The sequence below is a fragment of the Tasmannia lanceolata genome, unplaced genomic scaffold (assembly GCF_043159265.1).
Source record: "Tasmannia lanceolata isolate RefF3 unplaced genomic scaffold, GAP_Taslan_0.1 ptg000003l, whole genome shotgun sequence".
NCBI classification, from domain to species: Eukaryota; Viridiplantae; Streptophyta; class Magnoliopsida; order Canellales; family Winteraceae; genus Tasmannia; species Tasmannia lanceolata.
In genome coordinates, this window is record NW_027518680.1 from 25,294,817 (window position 1) to 25,302,556 (window position 7,740).

Genomic DNA, 7,740 nt, shown 5'->3' on the forward strand with positions numbered 1-7,740 from the left:
GATTGAGACACCATTTGATTATACCAAAAACCTCAGACCTAATGAATGAACCAGCGTGAATCAATTTGATTATTCTAAACTGATTGGTAGTCTCATGTATGCGATGAGTTGTACTAGACCAGACTTAGCCTTTACAGTAGGCATGCTGAGTCGTTTCACTAGTAATCATGACCATGAGCACTGGAATGCCCTTATGAGGCTGATGAGATACCTTAAGGGTACTCTACATTATGCTCTATGTTATATTGGCCATCCTCCTATCCTGGAAGGATATTTTGATGCGTCGTGGGGCTCAGAATTAGGAGACAGTAAATCTATCAATCGTTATATATTTACACTGGGTGTAGCAGTTGTAGCATGAAAGTTAAAGAGACAGACTTACATTGCTCTGTCATCTATGGAATCAAAACTTTATGCTCTAGCTTCTGCAGGAGATGAAGCAGAGTGGATAAGAGATCTGATCATGGACATTCCACTGACTCATTTAAAGATTAACTCTTTAAGTTTGTTCTGTGATAATCAAGCTACAATTACGATTGTAAAGAACTCACTCTTCAATCGTAAGAGGAGACATGTCAGGTAGAAATATGCCACGCTGAATTATCTCATAGAACATGGTATAATCACTTTGGTTGATGTGCGATTGAAGGATAATATGGCTGATGCTCTCACAAATGGACTGAATAAAGATCAAATATTCAAAACTGTGGGGGAGATGGGGTTAAAGACTGTATAGACAGGTTTAACCTACATCCATGTTATTTTGAATTTTTGAATCTCCCTCTTTTCGCTAAGATAAGCACTTGATATGTTTCAATGATGTTTACAGTTGTTTTGTGTCATTCCACATTTGATGGCATGTCTTTTTTTGGGAAAAGTTGTTGCATTCCAAACTTAATGATACAACTTAACTTGAATTTGGATAAGATGACTGTAACATTCCAAATGGAAATATAGAATGGTTCTTTGTAAAAGAAACTATTTAGGTCTTGTTCTTGTATTGAAACTTGACAATGATGCTTATTGATATTTGTTTTTCAGTCATTATAAAATTGGTAGAACTAGATACTTTAGTATTTTACACAAATGATTGGATTTATTTTCATGAAATTCATATTTGGTAATTTACAGAAATTGGCGAAAATGGAAGAGCTTGCCTCGATCTGGATTTTGATGAGGATGACTTACTTGATGAGTGAATCCTTATAGAGCAGTGGGGACTATTATTTTCTTTTCAGTTGAATAAATAGTTTACTTACATGATTCAATATTTTGTTTGGACATTACATTATCTATCTATTGGATTGTGCTATATGTAGAACATAGGAGGAGATTGTTGAGTATATAGTATAACCCTATATATGTTCTAATATAAGCCCAATAAGATAATGAACCGGTGTAGTGGGCCTACATGGGCTAGAGTCCATTAACCAGTCAATAACCCTAGTGTATCTCTATATATAGGGGCTGGAGGCAACAAACTTGGTATTCCAAACTAGAAACCTAGGGTGTAATGCTTCAAGCAACCTTCCTTGACTTAACAACCTTCTCATTTTTCAAAAAAGAAAACCAGGCAGCCAGTTTTTAGAAACTGGTTTTTCAAGAGAGAGAGAGAGAGAAGAAGAAGAAGAAGAAGCAAATCTGGTATTGATTTGCAGAGGGTGGTTGGATAGAGAGAGAGGGAGAGCGAGAGGGAGAGGGAGAGAAAGTGTTGATGCATATCTGGTCTTGACTTGTAGAGGGGATCGAACAAGAGAGGAGAGGAAGATGACGGCGTTCTTTTTAACCTTGGAAAAACCTAATAGTAGAAGAAAAAATCGAGGGAGATTGACGCTGTTTTTTTCTCTGATTCTGGGAATCAGAATACCACCTCCCTAGGCGAGTATCAAATCGCGCCCGATATTCCTGTCTTTTTTCCGCTGGGAGTCGAGCGTCGTTTCCCATTCCATTAGGGCAATGAAACCAAACAGCAAAATCGCCTAATCCGATTTCAGATACCGATACTAACGCCAAACGGACGCGTGATTGACAACGGCAATGACGATCCGAAAAAGAAAAACAAAAGATAATTGTGGTGCTCAAAAGCTAACCCACTTTGGAGGGAAACTCCAAGAAAGAAATGTACCAAACACCTTTTCTCCACAAGAAAAGAACACTTTTCATTCGGTGTGAAGATCTTACACAATTTTGCATTGAAAAATTAAATAGAAAATAAAAGTTGTTTTAGATCTCATTCATATTGGGTACTAACCAAAAAGTAATTTATTGCTATTTAGCTAGACTTAAGAAAGGAACATTCTAAACTATTAAACTAAGAAAGACTATTTTCCTAAATCTAAATCTCTCAGATTGGCACTTGTTGCCATAGTTGTTATCTTGGTAAAATGAAACTGATATCTTTTAGGTAATGATTCAAATGGCAACTTCTTAACACCGAATGGTAAAATAGGAAAGCAAGATGCCCTGCATCAGATACCGATTCCCGATTCCAGTGATCCAAATGCACCCCAAAAGGATCTGACAAGTCGGGACCAGGACAAAGGTTGATCTGAACCGAATTTCATATTTTTACACAGCTACTAGTAGGACACAACCTCATTGTAATACAATATGGCATGCCCGTCACAACATAACGGGTCCCAACTTTGATTGATCCAAATCGTTCATCTGAGAACTCGTTTTGGATGTTTTGTGGCTCAAAATCAAGCCAATAATGAAGTCACAGCAGCAATTAATGTATATTTTCTGTCGTTTAATGTGAGCTGTCAAAAGATACAAATTATTAGGTGTTAGAAATGGACGATCGGCACAGTTTTGGGGCCATTGGAAATCCAAAGCAGTGCCTATTAAGTGGACGATTCTGATCAAAAAAGGTGGGAGCCACTAGAAGCTGAGTTGTATAAGGGAGATCATAACCACAACCCCATCTATTGATAATGACACTCGATCTTTTACGTTTTCCAAATTCCTAATTAGTTGTTAGAGACTGTTGAATTTATCACCGAACAATTACAAAAGAGGTCGTTTCCCCTACATCGCGACTCATTATAAAATGATTCGTCGCCAAGCAAGAACCGCACGATTAAACTTGCGGTCCAGATTATAAGGGTTAAAACTCCGCAGAACATGTCACCTGGTATCCTATTCTTCCTTTTTCTTCGCCCCTTTTATTTGTTAAGAAAAAAATCCAGTGAAAATAGACGATCTCCATGGCCGTGGATCTCCAATTAGGAAGTTGGATAAAGGGTAATGAATTGAACAAGCTCATGGCTCCTGGTTAAATCAATCCAAATTGCCTTCTCATATCGGCAAAGCTTGCTCAGTCATTGAAAATCGAAAAAAAAAATAGACGACAGGGAAGGTTTTTGGTGTTGAAAAAGTAGAGATCAGCCTGCCCCTTTAACTCCCAAGAAGAAACATGCCTTCCCCCAATCAGTATACAGTTTAATCATTAATCAGATTCAAATGAAACTAAAACAAGAATAAAAGGGGAACCCATTTTACAACTGCAAATAACAAGATAGAAAAACTCACTTTACACCGAGAACAATGAAAAGAACATATGGTTACATGTTACAGATCTAGAAATGGACACTAACAGGGACAAATTCTAATCAAAAGAAAGAAAGAAAGAAAGAAAGAAAGAGGTCGCCATAGATTTCGCATCCAAATGCTTCAAGCCTTCAACACCCGGAACAACATATCCTTGTTCAGATGCTAAAACCCACTCCTCTTTTCTTAGTCTTCAACTTCTCTATTCTTCTTCCTCGTCGATCTCATTCCATAGCTTTGCAGAAGATGGGAGTCGTGGGCGGTAATGGAGGATAGCGTCCTTTCCCGGGACAATTCTATTCGTAATTTTTAGGACTAAAAGATACGAAAAGCGAGAAAAGAGGTAACCGGTTACCTGTTCGACCGACTTTTCACACTTTTAATCTAGACCGCATGTTTAATCGTACGACAGCTAATTGCGCGACGAATGAATTTGTAATAATCTAGACCGCATGTTTAATCGTGCGGCTATTAATTGCGCGACGAATGAATTTATAGTGCGTCGCGACGCAAGTGAATCAGCCTCATTAAAAAAATGCTTAGTAAAATACAGAAATGCTAAACTCATTGGCACCCTTGCAAAAATCAGCTAAAAGGATGCCCCCATTGGCGGCACGTCACCAAACTCTTTAACTCTGCCTCCATTATAAACGCACTTACATGAAGTGCAGCCAATGGGGCGCCCTTTCAACTGATTTCTGCAAGGGCATCCTTGAGTTTAGCATTCCTCAATAAAGAATAGTGTTAATATTTAAAAACATCAGTGGACCTTGGCAATAAATTTAAAAGAGTTTAAATTGACTAATTTGCTAAAATAAAAAATTCTTATTTTGCAAACTTTAATAGAGACTCCTTTTAGCTAAAAAAAACCTGAGAACTATAAAACACTAATGGGCATATAAGAAGACCATTATTCAATAGCTAGGAAGATTGCAACTTGACCTAAACTTGATCTTGACCTTGCCCTAATATGAGTTGAGTGCTCCCTATCTTTCACCCTTTATTAGTTCGGCACCTGTTCCGTCTTGAGTCGGCCAGTCCGATCCAGGCCAAGGTAACTTTGAACAAATTTTTATGGGCAAGGATGGTTCGGGGATTTCCATTATTCTGAATCCAATGGTGATAGTTTCGGAGGCATTTGAGGCTCGGTCGATATCGTTTTAGTATTTGAGGGCACTTTCTTCATGCATTTGGGCTTTGATTAATTGTGTAAACCCTTTTGGATTGCTTCCGCAAAGGGCGGTTCTAAAGGATTTCCACCATTCTGGATCCAATGGTGATGATGGTTTCAGAGGCATTTAAACCTAGGTTGATATTGTTTTTGTTGGTATTTTAATACAAAAGTTGCCCTTGTTGGTATTTTACAAAGTTGTTTTGTTTACAAAAAGAAGTCACTTTGGTTTTGGAAAAATTGAGTTTGCTCACTTCTTTCACAAAAGCGAATAGTCCCGTATTAGAAAGTGGAGAAAAGCTTCATGTGTTTATATAGCTTTTCACCTCTTTAGCTTTGTGAATGAGAAGAGGAGAAAGGAGGCCTACGCGCATGAGCCACCAAGTGGACCCGGTGGGCTTTTGGCTATACTACACACGCACGCCGCCCGCCCGGCCAGACGTGTGAGTCAAGGTATTTCCCTTCCCCCTGAATTTTAATTTTTTCCGTACTTGACCTTTGTCGTTCTTAAAAATTAACGCCGACGTTATTAGGTAAGCCGGCGTACCTGGGTAAGCTAGCTTACTGGAACGTCGAATAACTGGGTAAATAACGCTACCGTTATTTTACGAATAATTGCGCCTTTCCTAAACGTTGTGGCTGTTGATATACGACCTTTCACATTTGTAACATCTTTTGAACGGCTATTTTCTTAAATGGCGTCTTTACTACATTAAAGGGTGTGTTGAACGGACATGTTTTGGTTTATAAAAGAGGCAACAACAACAACAGAACAGCGAAAACCATTACAGAAGTTTACTGTTTCTTCTTGTTTTCAAGACTTTACTGTAAACAGAGTTTTATCTCTTCCTCTTTCTATTTTACGTATTTTGTTGGGCAATTTGAGTGTTCGGGTGGTTCGAATCTCTTTGATCGTTCATTTCTTGGAGATTGACGGTGCGTCGGGCTATTGTATCCTGGGGTGATTGCGGCCAGTAATCTGCTGTATCGAAATTAGTTCCCGCAGAGGCGCAAATTTACCTTAAAGAGAGCGACATAGTCCGTGTCTCATCTTGCCGCATCGGAAAAGGTTTCACTAACATTGTTTGTTTGTTTTTTCTGTTCCCCAACATAAATCTGGTAAGCCGTATTATTCCCTAAATCAACAACAATTTTAGCACTTAAGGGCACTTTCTACATGCATTTGGGTTTTGATTATTTGTGAAAACCCTTCAGGATTGCTTCCACAAAGGGTGGTTCTAGAGGATTTCCACCATTTTGGATCCAATGGTGATAGTTTCAGAAGCATTTGAACCTCGGTTAATATTGTTTTAGCATTTAAGAGTACTTCTTCCTACATGTGTTTGGGTTTTGATTGTTTGTGAAAAACTTTTAGGATTGCTTCTGATTCAAGGGATTTTCCAGCATTCTGGATCAAATAGTGATGGTTTCATAGGCATTTGAGCCTTGGTTGATAGTGTTTTAGTATTTGAGGGCTTTTTTTACATGCATTTGAGTTTTGATTCTTTGTGAAAAACCTTTAGGATTGCTTCTAATTCAAGGGGTTTTCCACGATTTTAGATCAAATAGTGATGGTTTCGGAGGCATTTGAGCCTCGGTTGATATTGTTTTAGTATTTTGAGGGATCTTTTTATATGCATTTGAGTTTGGATCCTTTGTGATAACCCTTTGGGATTGCTTCCGCAAAGCGGTTCTAGGGTTTTCTACCATTCTGGATCTAATGGTGCCAGACTCGGTTTGTCATAGTTCCTCATGTACATGCCATGTATTTGATAAAGACACCCATTTAGAAATTAGTTTTTATACAAAAATAGTAATAATAATGGTTATAATTTTAGAAATCATTGCATGTAGTGTGTGCAATGTGTGTATGGGGTTTGTCACGTGATGATCTTCACCGTAATCAAATCAAGACAAATCTCCGATGAGTGTTGATGGTCACACGATCCAACATCTCTCATTTGGACATCAAGCTTGAGATGTTTCAATTGCCTCTCAACCTCACGGATGAGTTATGTGTAACAAAGACATAATTTCCAACAATTTTTATCAGTGGGTTAGCAATCATTTCTTTTGATTGTAGAGCTCCTACTTATATTTCTTTCTTTTCCCATACACCATTTGCTATATTGATGTTCAATATGTATTCCTTCGAACCTAGCATCCAAGAGTGAGGTGGTTGTCAAATATCCTGCTTAATATGAGAGGATAGCTATCATACGTGGGGGGTGATTAGTGGAGACAAGGAGCCCGTGGAGACAAGGAGCCTTGATCATGGCCCTTGGTACAAGAATTAAAGGCCCAAAAGATAGGTCATGACAGAGATGAAACATATCTCTCCTAGAGTCTGTGTATAAGCAACAAGCCAAGGAGAGCGTATACCTTGAAATAAGAAAAAAGTCAGATTTATGAGATCTGAAAATCCACTCCCCCCTGTAGAGAACACTTGGAAGACTAGCACCTTAACTGTCTCTTGATTTCGTTTTGCTATTCAAAGAAGGGCCAATGAGTTACCCAATTGTTGTTTTGCACAGCTGTCCGTGATAAAATCCATCTCAAGAAAACACTTTTAGTTAATTGCAATGCAATTCCAACCAAAATGCACAATTGCACTTATTCTCATTTTCCTAAGAAAAAAGAGTATTTCACGGATAAAAACCATAGGAGATATCACTTATCCTAAACAACCTATCCTGGGATATAAGGCAACTCAAAGATAAAGTCATGTGACCGCCCATAAAAACTGATTCTCTGCAATATAACAATCCCCTTTATTTATTTAGGGATATCCTTCCTCTTAGGTGATGGGATGTTGTTTATCTTTTTTATTTGTTTTCTTGGGCTGCTAAAAGATAGAGTCCTGTGACCTTGCCCATAAAAACTGATTCTGTAATATAAGAATCCCCTTAATTTATTTAGGGATGTCTTTCCTCCTAGGTAATGGGCTGTTGTTTATCTGTTTTGTTTGTTTTCTTTGGCAGCTTGGGCCCTTATTTGGTTTCTTGTTTTCATCTCTT